We start from the raw sequence: 14,573 nt of genomic DNA, 5'->3' as shown, positions 1-14,573 counted from the left end.
ATAATATAATATTAAAATAAAGTGATTAATATATTATATTTTATGTAAAAAAAAATATTAATATATTATATTTTTTATTTATTATTTATTTATTTAACTCTTTATTGCACACCAAATATACATAAAGATACAAAATATATTTTCTTTAAAACAAAATTGGCCAAGCAAAAGGCGGTCTTATGGCTTATAAGCCATTTCTTCCAGACAACCTTTGGGTTAGAAGAATAATGTGTATGGAAGACGGCAATATGGTGGTGCAGTAAAATTTTACAAGCTAAATAAGTAAGTGAATCTATAAAAATATAAATTTCCAAGAAACAACAAGCTTCTGTCTGTTGATTTACAAATTACTTTTTTAATACACCCACACACACGCAAACACAAACACATCTATGTTTCCACACACAGCGCTCGTTTATACAATTTTACGTTTTGTTTTTTCTTCTTTGAATTAATTTTTATTACTTTAAATTATCCTTTAAATATTAAATAAATTAAGTTACACTCTTTGTAAATAGAGTAAGGACTTAGCCAATAATAATACTGTATTAATTATTTTACCTTCCCGTTTCATAAATTCAAATAATTTATAAAAAACACTTTGGTAAGGAAAGCATATTATTCGATACAAGATTATATTGACGATAAAAAAGCGTGGAGTTAATGCTTGTTGACTTCCAGGCAGGAGACATGACATACATATATAATTGTATTTAACTAACATGACTATTTTAGATGTTGAAAACGAGTAACAGCTGAGTTTCTTGCCGGTTCTTCTCGGTAGAATCTACATTCAAAACCGGTGGTAGCACTTAATATAGTTTGTTAAAGGACGATTCAAAAGTGCTCGTAAAATCCTACTTGAATAAAGTATATTTTGATTTTGTGTATGATAATATTTCATCAGACATTTAACGCATCGTCTCACAAACAGTTACTAAACCTGTGCTGCAGGGCATCAGTGTTTTATGCCTCTTGTATTAAAAGTATATAAAATATCTGCGTTTATATTGTTTTTATAACTATAATTTAAATGAATAGTCCTTTTCTGCGTGACAATTCACTTTAGAAGTAACTTTAGGACATCAGATGAGCCGTATCACTAGTATCAACGTGTTTGATTGATTGTTAAACAGTGTTATTTCGTATGTATCAAATATAACTTAATCAGTTCTAATTTTTTAATAATCTATACTAATATTATAAGGAGGTATATTTTGTTTGTTCATCTGTAGGGGCTACATTATACATATTTATACTATTTTTTTTTAAATTATCAAACTGCATACTTGCAAAGTCGGAGCGTGTCGCTACTAGTATTTAAAACATCATCTTACAGAATTCCAACTGACAATTACCAAATCAAAGGTCACCGTCATTACGGTATCATAATGTTTCTTTTTTTTTAATTATACTGAATTTACTTACAAGCAATTATTTAAAAAAAAAATCTTTCATTCAATTTTTAAAATCAAAATATTCTTAATTCGAATAGGCTCATACGAGCAATTGTCATATTTAAATAATTACAGTACAAGATAACACGTAACGACCAACCCTTAAATGCGAGAGAAACCCCAGGCGACAACTAGAATTATATATGTGGAAAAGGAACAAAATTAATCACTTAGGTATATCAATGAAATAAAATAATTATTTATCCTGCATGGAAATTAACGAACACTAACGTAATAGGGCTAATCCATTCTAATTTATTAACTTGATATTAAAAATAAAGTCTCCAACAAAATGTGTAATTATATAAAAAATATATACTGACAACACTGATAGAATTAACGTCAACTATATTAGTATATTTTATCTGTATGTATTTACTGATTCGTTTATTTAAAACGTTATCTGCGCTAGACAAATAAATAACGATAATTATTGAATTAACTACTGCAACTGACCAATCAAAATCATTAGACTTTTGACAGAGACTTATATTTCGTTATAAACCCTATAACGAAATTAAACATATTATAAAATAATCATTACGAGAAATAATGGCTTATTTTCGAAGCGATTTTTAGCAATACAGCATTAATCCCTTTTTTTTTCGAATAGACAGTTGCTGTTGGCCAAAGTGGCCTCTACAGCGTCACCGGGCGGGTAGGCGAGTCGTGGAAGACTCTGCCGGATGTTGAGAGCCCACTGAAGGGCTCAGAGTACGCGCGTCCTAAGAGCGCCTTCTGTGAGGCCGCACCTCGGCTTAGGACGCCGTCGACGTCTGGAGGGAGAACATGTGTGCTCTGAGATCCGTCATACGCCTAGGCGCGAACGGTTGATAATAAACGAGGGACCTCGACCCCGCCGGCGGGGTCGGTGTGTGTTTAAAGTGCATCCTATCAAGTCAGCATTGGCCGATGTGATACCATCGACGGGAATTAATCCTTATCCAATTAAGTACCTTAAATACATTGTGCATTTAATATAGATGAATATGACCCTTTACGGCATGTAACTTAAATGAATATTTTCGAAGATATTAAAGATTCAAAACGCACCGACATAGCGGTCTCTGTTGTCTAACGACTGAAAAATGGATCATCATACTCAAATGTCGTTCAGATCTAACAATGCTATATGCATACGCGTCGAATTGATAACCTCCTTTATTTGAAGTCGGTTAAAACTGTGAACGTTGTAAGACATTCTGTAGTATATTTAGTATCAAGCATTGCACCCGTGTGAAGCCGGAGCGTTTCGCTAGTATAAGTATAAAATAGTTACAAGTTCTGTTGTGTTCGTCCGGGATTGAAACCACAATCTTAGTTACTATTCTAATGACTGAACCACCTCGACATTTAATTACTATTTTTGATGGTGGTAGCTTTTAGTGCAACCCCATCTGGGTAGGTACCGCTCACTCATAATTATATTCTATCGCTAAACAGCAACACTTAGTACTGTTTGTCCGTTTTAAAGGGTGAGTGAGCCATATTTCTTAAAGCAAAAATTTTTACGTGATGTGGTGGATAATACATATATATATATATATATATATATATATATAACGGCGAGCCGGCAGTATTGTTTGGTTCGGGATCGCCATCTTCGTCATGCATATTCAAAAATAATACAACAAATCGATAGCTGGATTATCGTATATTGATTTTTACAATATTTCATTGGCCGCGACCACATCTGTCTTCTCCTTCTTGACAACGTTTTTCTAACGTGACAAAGAGTGGTTGACTTCCCTGGCCATCCGGAATCAAATCTCAAAACTGAGAGATTACAATCAAAGTATTTAATTATCTGACGCTGCGACATATATATTGTTACAAATCAAATTCGGATACAACAAAATATGAGTTTATTAAATAATATAATTATTATATAAATATAACTATATAAATAAATATTTCTAACAATAATTTATTTATGTAGTTACATTCGTAGTATCCGATTTCATAAAAGTGTAATCGATTTTAAAACGTCATTCGTATCTATCGATAGAATCGATAATACTATCGATATCCTGAATAGTTTTCGAGGTCAACTATTGATATTTCTGCAACGCTGATCGATTCACAAGAAAAGAACTCGTGTTGGTTATTTCGTTGGTCGTTCGTTTACGTCAGCAAAGACATAAACATTTCAACGTTCAAGTTACAAAAATTAACATTATAGGTATTTGTGTGATGTTTTTGCTGTCATCCTCGCAAATTATACAAAATATATTTCGATGCGAGTCTCCGTACAAACGAATATAAGTAGGTACTCATAAATTCGGTTACGTGGTTTGGCTGTGAAAGAGCCACAGACCAACAGACAGACAGAGTTAATTTTGCATTTATAATGTTGTTTATTGTTTATTGTTTCATTTGGCAATCCAACAGTGTTACAATATCTTATAAAATTTAACAATATAATGCAAAAATTATGACCAAAAAGGATTACACTATTATAACATGAATTCGAAAAGCAGTTACAATATGAAGATTTTATACTAGTTATTTATAAAAGTTAAACAATTTGTGATAGGTAAAGGTACTGTTCATAAACTGTATGTTTGTGAAATTGTGTGTGTGTGTGTGTGTGTGTGTTGTGTGTGTTAAGCATAGATAAACATATGCATGTAAAATGCAAATGATTTTGTTTTAATTACACGGTAGAAGTATATATTCTCAAGCGCATACGAAAATACTAGCACCTTTTTTTAAATTTTAATTGTTATTAAGAGCCGAGACGGCCCAGTGGTTAGAACGCGTGCATCTTAACCGATGATTTCGGGTTCAAGTCAGTCAATTCATTTCGTGCTCAGCGGTGAAGGAGAACATCGTGAGGAAACTTGCATGTGTCTAATTTCAACGAAATTCTGCCAAATGCGTATTCCACCAAACCGCATTGGAGCAGCGTGATGGAATATGCTCCAAACCTTCTCCTCAAAGGGAGAGGAGGCCTTAGCCCAGCAGTGGGAAATTTACAGGCTGCTAATGTAATAAAAAAAAAAGCGTCCAAAGGTGCCTCCTGTGAGGCCGATGAGCCTTTTTTATGATATCGGTAGGCGGACGAGCAAACGGGCCATCTGACAGTAAATGCACACCACCGCCCATAGACAATGGCGTTGTAAGAAGAAATATTAACCATTCCTTACATCACCAATGCGCCACCAACCTTGGGAAGTAAGATGTTACGTCCCTTGTGCCTGTTACACTGGCTCACTCACCCTTCAAACCGGAACGCAACAATACTGAGTACTGCTGTTTAGGATGCCGTCGACGTTAGGAGGGAGGATTGATGTGTGCATCAATCATACACCTGTCTATCGACGAGACCTGATTATAATATTTTTTGGGTTCCATTCAATTGTACTAGGTTCGTACCGGATTGCACCGCAATCAGAATCTTTTGTACCTAAAAGGTGTGGGAAATATAAGGAAAGATATGGTCAGCAAAATGTAAATAAATAATAATTATTTTTTATCAAATGATTCATTTGATAAAAAATTATCCCCCAAAGGGGTGAGCTAGGGAATTATTAAATATAATAAATATATATTTTAACTTCCACTGGATTAGGCTATAGAAATTAAACTTACCAGATTCCAATGTGTTAAGAACGCGAATGAATACTTCTTGGTATCTAATATTATTTGTGGCGTGTCACCATTATGAGTAATTCCCTTAAGCAACGACAATCCATACCCCATCACTATAAATAATGAAATAATTTCAACACCATGTATAATTAACTTTAGAACTACCAAATTCTTATTAATCGCCATCTTAAAAACCATTGTCTAAAACGTGTCTTAAAATGTACTGAGGCAACTTCACGTCGTAATTGAGAAGTTTTTATTTATAAAAGTGTTAATTTACATTTGCAAAAAAAAAATCATGTATACAGGTTTATTGGTAATTCGACTTATTCCCGTTAGGGGGCGATAGGGGTGATTCTTTGCTATAATTTTATTAAGTAAGTAAGTTAAGTAAATAAGTAAGTTTTTTTACATTGGATATTATTTTAAATCAATTTTGTGGTAATTTTAAAGAGCGACCTTTAGTACGAATTCGGTCATGTTCGAATACGAATTTCCACCAGCGTCCTTTCTGATCATTTTATTTCGGTTGCTTTGAAATAAATTCCTAGTTTTTATACATTTTCGGAAAGCTAAGTAAACGATTATGTTTTTAAAATTATCTGCAGAACAAGTTTATTATGATTTTTTTTCGTTTTTCAGGCATATTTGAGGGAAAAATATAAAGACCGATAATTATTGTTTAAATATTGAAAAATATCCAGTGTTTAATCGTTTTTATAAATCAGAAGAAAAAAATAGATTTTAAATGATACTTTTTTTTAATACATTTTTGAAGTTACAATTTTGACTTATTTTGAAAAAAATCTAAAAAACGAAATAGCTCAAAAATGGTTCACATTTGCATTATGCATATGGGTGTTCAAATTATCGCAAATAGTCACCCCTATCACCTCCTAACGGGAATACGTCGAATTACCAATAACCCTGTATATAATAATTAATTATTTGTTTTTGTCTGTTATAAGTAAGCTTTTAATTACCTTAATTGTTATTTTTGTTAATGTTTTGACCGCAATTTTGTTCATATTCGAATAAATTAACATTTTTCCCGTATTCAAAGAAATAACTTACGAACAATTCATTTATATTCAATTATACCTATTATTTAAACTCAAGTTAGGGACGTACAGAGTATGAAAGTTTTTTTTATTTTTATTTATAGGTTTAATCAAACGTGCAGGAGGCTCACCTGATGGAAAGTGTCTACCACCCATGGACATCTGCAACATTGGAGGGCTTGCAGCTTTAAGAAATACGTACGCTGTTTTTTAAGGTTCCCTTGTCTTGGATGGGTTTTGTGGTTGGCTTAATTAAATACTAGATAGCTAATTGCCGCTGTTATGGTTCGCTGGTGACATTGAGATATCTTCATAAACGAAATCAAAATGGCTACCTCGTTACCATAGACGCGATGCTCCACTTGTGTCAGTAATCAACTAACCGTGGAAACTAAGCTGTTACATCCCTTGTAAATGTAGTTACACTGGCACACTCCCTCGTCAAACCGGAACATGACAATAGTAAGTATTGTTACTGGCGGTAGAATATATGTGACTGGCCAGGTAGGTACCACCCACTCATCAGATAATCTACCACCCAGTATTGTTGTGTACCGCTTTGAAGGGTGAGTGAAACAGTGAAACTACAGGCACAAGGGACTTAATATATTAGTTCCCAAGATTGGTGGCACATTGACGATGTAAGGATTCATTAATATTTTTTACGGTGCCCTTGTCTATGGGCGGTGCTGACCACGTACCATCAGGTGGCCCATTTCAACATCCGCCTATATACACATATAAATCTCTCACTCTCAATCGTACAATTATAATTAAACTTTATGGTAATATCAGTACTCTTGCTCAAAGGTTGCTTAGAGGAAAAGCTTTAGAGATCTATTATATATACATACATATATTTTTTAGATGGAAATATATAATTAATAAAATCAATTCTTAAACTTGAAAACTTGACTACTTTTTTATGACTACATAATCATAACATAATCAGCCTGTAAATTTCCCACTGCTGGGCTAAGGCCTCCTCTCCCGTTGAGGAGAAGGTATGGAGCATATTCCACCACGCTGCTCCAATGCGGGTTGGTGGAATACACATGTGGCAGAATTTCGTTGAAATTAGACACATGCAGGTTTCCTCACGATGTTTTCCTTCACCGCCGAGCACGAGATGAATTATAAACACAAATTAAGCACATGAAAATTCAGTGGTGCCTGCCTGGGTTTGAACCCGAAATCATCGGTTAAGATGCACGCGTTCTAACCACTGGGCCATCTCGGCTCTATGAAGCTTAGAAAATTAATTCACGATGATACACTACTTTGATGCTTGTAATCTTTAAACAACATAATTATTATAATCAACGACACCTGATTTCTGACTTTTGATTTTACGATCGTATACTGCAGGTTCGAGTGTATTTTCTTAGAGAAAAGCTCTACATTTGACAAATGGATTTTATTTCATATTTTGTCAATCAACCAGCAAAGAATAGCATACAATTTTAATCTTTTTTTTACTTTTATGTACAGAAGAGATAATTACACAAACACAATAGATACAAAAAATCGGATACTTTTGGTGTGAACCGGAACTTGAAACAAATAAAACTTTAAATTAAGATGATGATGTATCTGATATTATAGAATTATGCAATTAAATTATAATTATGTTCAACTGTATCTACTTTTAATTTTGAATAAATTCAGGCAACCCACCCTCAGGGACATCGTCGGTATATATTTCTACAGGACATATCGACGTGCTTACAAAACTTCTTAGTGTGTGTGGCACGTATATTCGTACTCATAGAAAGGAAAAAAATCCTAAAATTAGATTATAATTGTTTAGTTTATTTTATTAAACATTTCTCGCTTGACTTATACCGCTTGCTTTCATACTGAGTTAGTTGTCCATCTCGAATTTGAATTCCATCTCGTCTCGGCTTTGAAGTCCATCTCGTCCATCTAAGAATCACGTACGTCCATTATATAGAATTTAATTGTTCTTAAATCAGTTCTTAGCAGTTGATTACGTTGTAAATTTAACCTATTCCAAATTTCAATAGTTTTGACCCAGGAATTGAAAAATCAAAATTGATAAAAAGGGCCAACGACACGCGGTGTTCCCAGGCGGTCACCCATCCAAGTACTGAACGCGCCCGATGTTGCTTAACTTCGGTGATCGGACGAGAACCGGTGTGTTCAACATGGTATGGACGTTGGCGATAATCTAATCAAATAACTCTGATATAATACTTTTCATTTATCATACTTATTTAAAGGTTATTATTTAAATTGTATCAGAATAATGCATATATAGTTTTTTTATAGTAAATATTGATAAATTGTGTAACTGGAAAGCTGATATCGAAGGAAATAGCACCTCATTAAAATTAAAACTATATTTTTAATGCCTGAAAATGTAATGTTAAATAATTTATGATTGATACCACACCTTGGGAATGAAACGATCGCCTCCTGGCTATTTCTATTCATATTCAATAATAAAATAGATAAAAAAAAGACCCGCTGAGTTTCTTTCGCCGGTTCTTCTCAGGTCAGGGTGTTTTCTTTTTAGAACAGGTGGTAGTGTTCCGTTTGAATATCAATAAGTAAGTGTAATGCTTCTATATTGAATAAAGGAATTTGAGTTTGAGTTTGAGTTTGAATGCGTAACGGCCAACGATACGCGGTATTTCCAGACGGTTACCAACCTCAAAAGTACTGAAAGCGTCAGATGTTTCTTAACTTTGGTGATCGAACAAGAACTTGACATGGTTTGAACGTGCCGAGAGTTTTATTAAAACACATAGATAAAAAACGTTCAACTTTGTATTCATATTTAAGCATATGCACACGGAAGCTCACGAGTCTTGACATAGTTAAAGTTGATATCGAGAAGAAGACAGGCGTCCAGAAAGGTGAAATGTAGATATAATATCCATTCAGAATACATTATATTCGATAAAATAATACATACATTGTTTACGTCAAACTCAATAAAGTTCGTGAAATAGACAACGTCCGTTGTGACTTGCTATTAATAAAACCGTGTTACGCTTACGACATTGAGGGGAGAGATGTCGCTAGTAGTACATTAGATCGCGCTAACGAAGTTCGCTGTCCGTGGATATATAAGGGCGGCCGACGAGGAGGAACGCATACTTACCTGGCGTAGGGGACACCGTGATCATGAAGGCGGTTCCCCCAGAGCGAGGCCTATCCATTGCACTGCGGATGGGTTGACCTCTGCGATTATCCCTAATGCGGATAACTCGGACGCGTAATTTTTGGTAGTGGGGACTGCGTACGCGCCGTCCCCCTCATAACATGGATTAAATAAATAGACTAATACTTACCGTTTTTAGAGGATTAGAACCTCAGCAGTTTTAGTCCGATTCCTTTAATAGCACCTAGGTCCTAGAATCGATAGTTCAATGAAAGGTTTTACGTAAGAGGGACTTTTTTGACTCTTAAAATAAGATTTAGCAATCGTAAATGAGATTAGGTTAGACACACACTACACTCGTTAGGTTTTCAAGTAGAGGACTACCGCTCGATTTAGAAGTTTTAATATAACTTGGGGATTATTCACATCCTGCTTTGTTAACCGCCTTGATGGAAATTAAGAGTATCTCAGATTCGTAAATACGTTTTTGAATCGGGAACACTAAGCCTTAGCTAGATACTTGGTTTATCTCCAGCAAATATTTTGGAGAGGATAATAATCGAATCTACCCACCTGAAATTGAAAGTCTTCCTACGCCTTGCCGCCACACAACAGCTGCTATATCGCTTTTAGTATGCAAGTAACCTTCTAGAATATACGTACAGATGGCAGGTACGATAATTCATAAAAGTTAATTATATCCACTAACAATAACTTTCTCCTGCTCGGTCTTTTATTTTTTGTTACGTTCATATCCCATTCATCCAAAAGAAATGACGTTATTTACACAAAATAACATATTAATTTATATTATACTAGCGACCCGCCCCTGCTTTGCACGGCTGCAATGCTGATACTAAAAATATACTACAGAATGTCTTACAACGTACACAGTAATTCAGCCGTTAGACAATACAAACCGCTATGCCCCTGCGTTTTAAATCTGTAATATCTACGAAAATATTCGTTTAAGTTACATGCTGTAAAGAGCCATATTAATCTATATGAAATGCACAATGTATTTTAGGATAATTGCTTCGAAAATAAGCCATTATTTCTCGTAAAAAGTAGAGGATATAAAAAGAATTGGTGTAGAGATAGATGTATACCATTGCGGAGTTTTTTGAAGACCTTTTTAAGGTGTACAATACTGTAGTGCATTATTTTGATCTATGTCGTAGGGTTCAGCCAGAGTCTGCAATGTTTTCCAATAAAATGTGTTTACTTACTCACAACAGACACCTGGTGCGTGGCTTAATCAGTCATTTATTTTAATTGAGTTAGTAGTTGATCTGGTGCCATTCTTTTATGTCCTTTATTACAAATATGCCACCTAGGGACGGGGGTAACATTTCTTGCAACTTTGTCAATTTCAGGCCACTTGGGACACTCGGTTTAGTAAACAGGATCCGTGTTATCAGTTTTACAATAGACACATTCCAAGTGTGATCTAAATTCAGATTTTTTTTACATTGACGTGTGTTATGGTCCTAGGCACAATATCCGCAACTCATTTCAGCAGGTCTGTGCATTTTGACCGCATCACCTGGACGAGGAGTCTTTGGGAGCTTTGCTTAATTGTTTTGTCGTGTAGGATTAACCATAATTCTATCGTTTAATTGGGTATCACCGACCAATAATAATTCAGGTTAAAGCCATAGTAGTTAATTTATCTTTGACTAGCGACCCCCCAGGCTTCGCGCTTGTGCATATTATTAATCAAGAAAATTAGAAGTTCGTTTATATATTTATTCATTAGCTTATAATATAAGTGGATACATTATAAATGAGGAATTTGAATAATATCCCAAATGGTTTGATTCGTAACTTTATTGTGAAACAGATTTGATTTTGTCCACGGCTTATTGGTTAAAATTGTATTTTTTCAGCCAGTTTTAGCCAGTGTTCCTATCCCAAAGTTTATTGTGATTATTGCAGGATTCGAGATTCCGAACAGCATTGTCTGTTAAATTTAGGGATAAGTTCTATTTTTATAAGAATAGTTTTCATATTATTGCTGTATTGACCGTAGACAATTATATAAAATAAAGTTCATCGCGATGAGACTAATACTGTATTCATGTAAAAATTGAAATTTGACACGAAATAATCAAATCAAATCAAAAATCTTTATTCAATATAGAAGTGTTTACACTTGCTTATTGATTGTCAAAAATCTACCACCGGTTCGGAATTTAGCACCTCGGACCTGAGAAGAACCGGCGAAAGAAACTCAGCGGGATATTTTTTTTTTTTTTTCATTTTGCATGTACATAATAGCAAAAGCCAACACTGTTCCAAATCCCAGCTTTTAAGACTCAGTCGTTTTGACTAAGTAGACAAAATTGATAAAAAAGGCCAACGGCACGCGGTGTTCCCAGGCGGTCACCCATCCAAGTACTGAACGCGCCCGATGTTGCTTAACTTCGGTGATCGGACGAGAACCGGTGTGTTCAACATGGTATGGACGTTGGCGACAGTACATCCAAAAAACACGAATACAAAACATTTATTTACTCCATCTCGTCTGATATGTTTCATTTACAAGCATTTGTATTCGTTATCAATTAATATCACTAAATCTGGGTCTGGATGTACTCCAGATTTATTTAGTGATTTTCTTTAATTATAATTTTTCTCCAAAAATCTACTATTCCGATATAAAATCTAATAATCTACCGGTCATTTGAAGACACTTCAGTTATATAATCTTTTTAATATTTTTAATGGATTAAATCGTTCATTTTATATACGTGTAGGTATATATACTGTTAGAAGGAATAAATTCAAGTATTTTTTGAAAAAAATACAAGAATATATACAAGTATTAAATTAAAATATCCGCTTAAAATACCGCTCGATCCCGCTTCTGGTGTTGTTCCACTAATACAAGCTCCTAAACAAATTCAGACTTAGGCATAAGTTAAATATAATTGTGCAATAGCTAACAACGGTGATTTTATATCGAGGACAATTGGAAAATACAAAAAACATGGCCGGTGGTACATTTTAAGAGGGGCGTGATAACCAATGAAAGGCTTCTTAAATATCAGATCACAGTGCAAAATGTCGCGCATGTAAAAAGTTTATTGCTTTCTATCCCAACGCGATGGAATTCGACGTATCAAATGCTACAAAGATTTCGAGAAAGGACGCTGTGCACGCAACAATACCAAATTTAAATGCGGACCTGCCCGCGTTTAAATTTGGTATATAATAACTATGGGTAATAACTATTGCATTAACAATGTATCAATAATTTAAAATTTGGTTAAGTTGCTCGATTTGGTGACACTGAAATAAATAAATAAATTTCGATTAGTACAATTCTAAAGTGCGTGAAAATGGAAAATTATATTTTTAAATGCTAACAGAGATATGTAAATAGAAAACGATTTATTTTTAGAAGTAAATATAAGTGTTTAAATAATATTATATGTATATAAAATCAAAGAACCTTAAGTACGCCTGAATATGATTTTATTAATAAAATCTATATTTTTTACAAATTGAAATACATCACTAAAGTAATGCAGATATATAATATTATTCAGACATTCCTAAGTCTGCAAAGTACGAAGCAAAGTTCATTGAAATTGTTGTAGACTGTAAGAAAAATCATATTTTTTTTGTTATAGACTAATTTTGGCATGGGCGATATCCGAATTTTATGACATCTGTCGTGTAACGGATGTCAGTGTTGATGATGTCGCCCTGTCTTTGTTCAACTTTACATTAAACGATATGTGAGAAAGAGATGAAACGAATATTAGATCGAAATCTGTAAAGTTAAAGAGTAATAGAGCCAATATTTCATGAGTAATGTTATCGTATTTTGAATGCTTTGGCGTGAAAAAGCCTAGAGAACAAAACAAGCCTTTAGACTACAGTGTTTTCTTTTGAAAATGCAAAGCAGCGTTGCAGAACTATCAATAGTTTGACTATCGATAGAACTATCGATAGTACCGTTTTGATCAATACTATCGATAGTATCGATAGCTCTCCGTGAGCAATACTATTGGTAGCAGCGATACTATTGATACTATCGATAGTTTTGGACTATCGATAGTTTAGTTTAAAAGTAATACTATCGATAGTATTGCTCATAGGGAGCTATCGATACTATTTCTAACACCTTGACTATCGATAGTCTATCGATATGCAACACTGCACAATGCAAAGGTGTTAAGACGTACAGCCGCTTAATCACCGTAAAAGTAGTTAAACGAACAAACGTAGGTATGTGTATATGTTAAAGGTTTTCAACGAAAAAAAAAACATTTACGTAAAAAAGCAGTTATTAAAAGTGACTTATGAAATAAAATTACCGATTAAGGTCGTATATAATTTTAAACAGTTAAGCCCATCTTTAATCAAAAATACCAGTGATTAATCCCTGTTTAGTGTACGAAAATATTAATAATTGCCATTTTAAGGGGGACGGCGCGTACGCAGTCCCCACTACCAAAAATTACGCGTCCGAGTTATCCGCATTAGGGATAATCGCAGAGGTCAACCCATCCGCAGTGCAATGGATAGGCCTCGCTCTGGGGGAACCGCCTTCATGATCACGGTGTCCCCTACGCCAGGTAAGTATGCGTTGCTCCTCGTCGGCCGCCCTTATATATCCACGGACAGTGAACTTCGTTAGCGCGATCTAATCGACTACTAGCGACATCTATCGTCTCAATATCGCAACATAACAATTCTTGATGTATAATCTTAGCTCACAACCTCGACCTGCGCAAAAGAACATTTTCAGGTCTCTTTAAAGGGATGAAGGAGCCGGAGGCGCCAAGATTGCTCGTGATTGGTCCATCGGTAGATGCTTGTCGTCTATTGGACTCTCACTTGTCATTCGACTACAGTACACTTCCGTGCAATTTAAGTGATCTGCGTTTGTTATTTCGTATTTGCAAAATAATTAGATTATGAGTATAAAGGTAATATTATATAACTTGTTTTAAATTTATATACTAATAAACAAAGGCAAGGGTGTATATTAACAGAAATGTAATATTAGGCCCTTACATATGAAATTGGCGTTTGGTACGGGAGGAATATAAAGTCAATTTTTTTTGTACCGTTGTTACCTATGCACTTTTGCCATCTCATAGGTAGTTCATTGATCCCTTTATTAAAAAATCCATGGGGGCGAAAAACAATGAACTCTTTGAAGGTGGTTTGGACTGCCGCATCGAAATTGAATTTTTTCCTTGTAAGAAGTTATCCAAATTTCGGAAAAATGGTAATCTGTTGGAGAAAGGCCCGGGAAGTACGGTGGATGTTGCAGACATTCCAATTGTAGCTCATCTGACTTAGTGGCTGTAT

The 14,573-nt window shown here is 34.5% G+C and overlaps 4 non-coding genes across 4 annotated transcripts; 1 reads left to right on the top strand and 3 right to left on the bottom strand.

The window, feature by feature from the left end:
* Positions 1-8,178: 8,178 nt before the first annotated feature.
* On the bottom strand, positions 8,179-8,297 carry LOC135194270 (5S ribosomal RNA). The gene has a single exon (XR_010309746.1). It is a non-coding gene; the product is annotated as a 5S ribosomal RNA (ribosomal RNA).
* A 937-nt stretch (positions 8,298-9,234) lies between these two features.
* On the top strand, positions 9,235-9,396 carry LOC135194269 (U1 spliceosomal RNA). Its single transcript, XR_010309745.1, has one exon. It is a non-coding gene; the product is annotated as a U1 spliceosomal RNA (small nuclear RNA).
* Positions 9,397-11,598: 2,202 nt separating this feature from the next.
* LOC135194265 (5S ribosomal RNA) lies at positions 11,599-11,717 on the bottom strand. The gene has a single exon (XR_010309741.1). It is a non-coding gene; the product is annotated as a 5S ribosomal RNA (ribosomal RNA).
* Positions 11,718-13,677: 1,960 nt separating this feature from the next.
* Positions 13,678-13,839, bottom strand: LOC135194268 (U1 spliceosomal RNA). Its single transcript, XR_010309744.1, has one exon. It is a non-coding gene; the product is annotated as a U1 spliceosomal RNA (small nuclear RNA).
* Positions 13,840-14,573: the final 734 nt, after the last annotated feature.

This window comes from Vanessa tameamea, chromosome 28 (assembly GCF_037043105.1).
Source record: "Vanessa tameamea isolate UH-Manoa-2023 chromosome 28, ilVanTame1 primary haplotype, whole genome shotgun sequence".
NCBI lineage: Eukaryota > Metazoa > Arthropoda > Insecta > Lepidoptera > Nymphalidae > Vanessa > Vanessa tameamea.
This window is presented reverse-complemented; position numbering and strand designations above follow the sequence as displayed.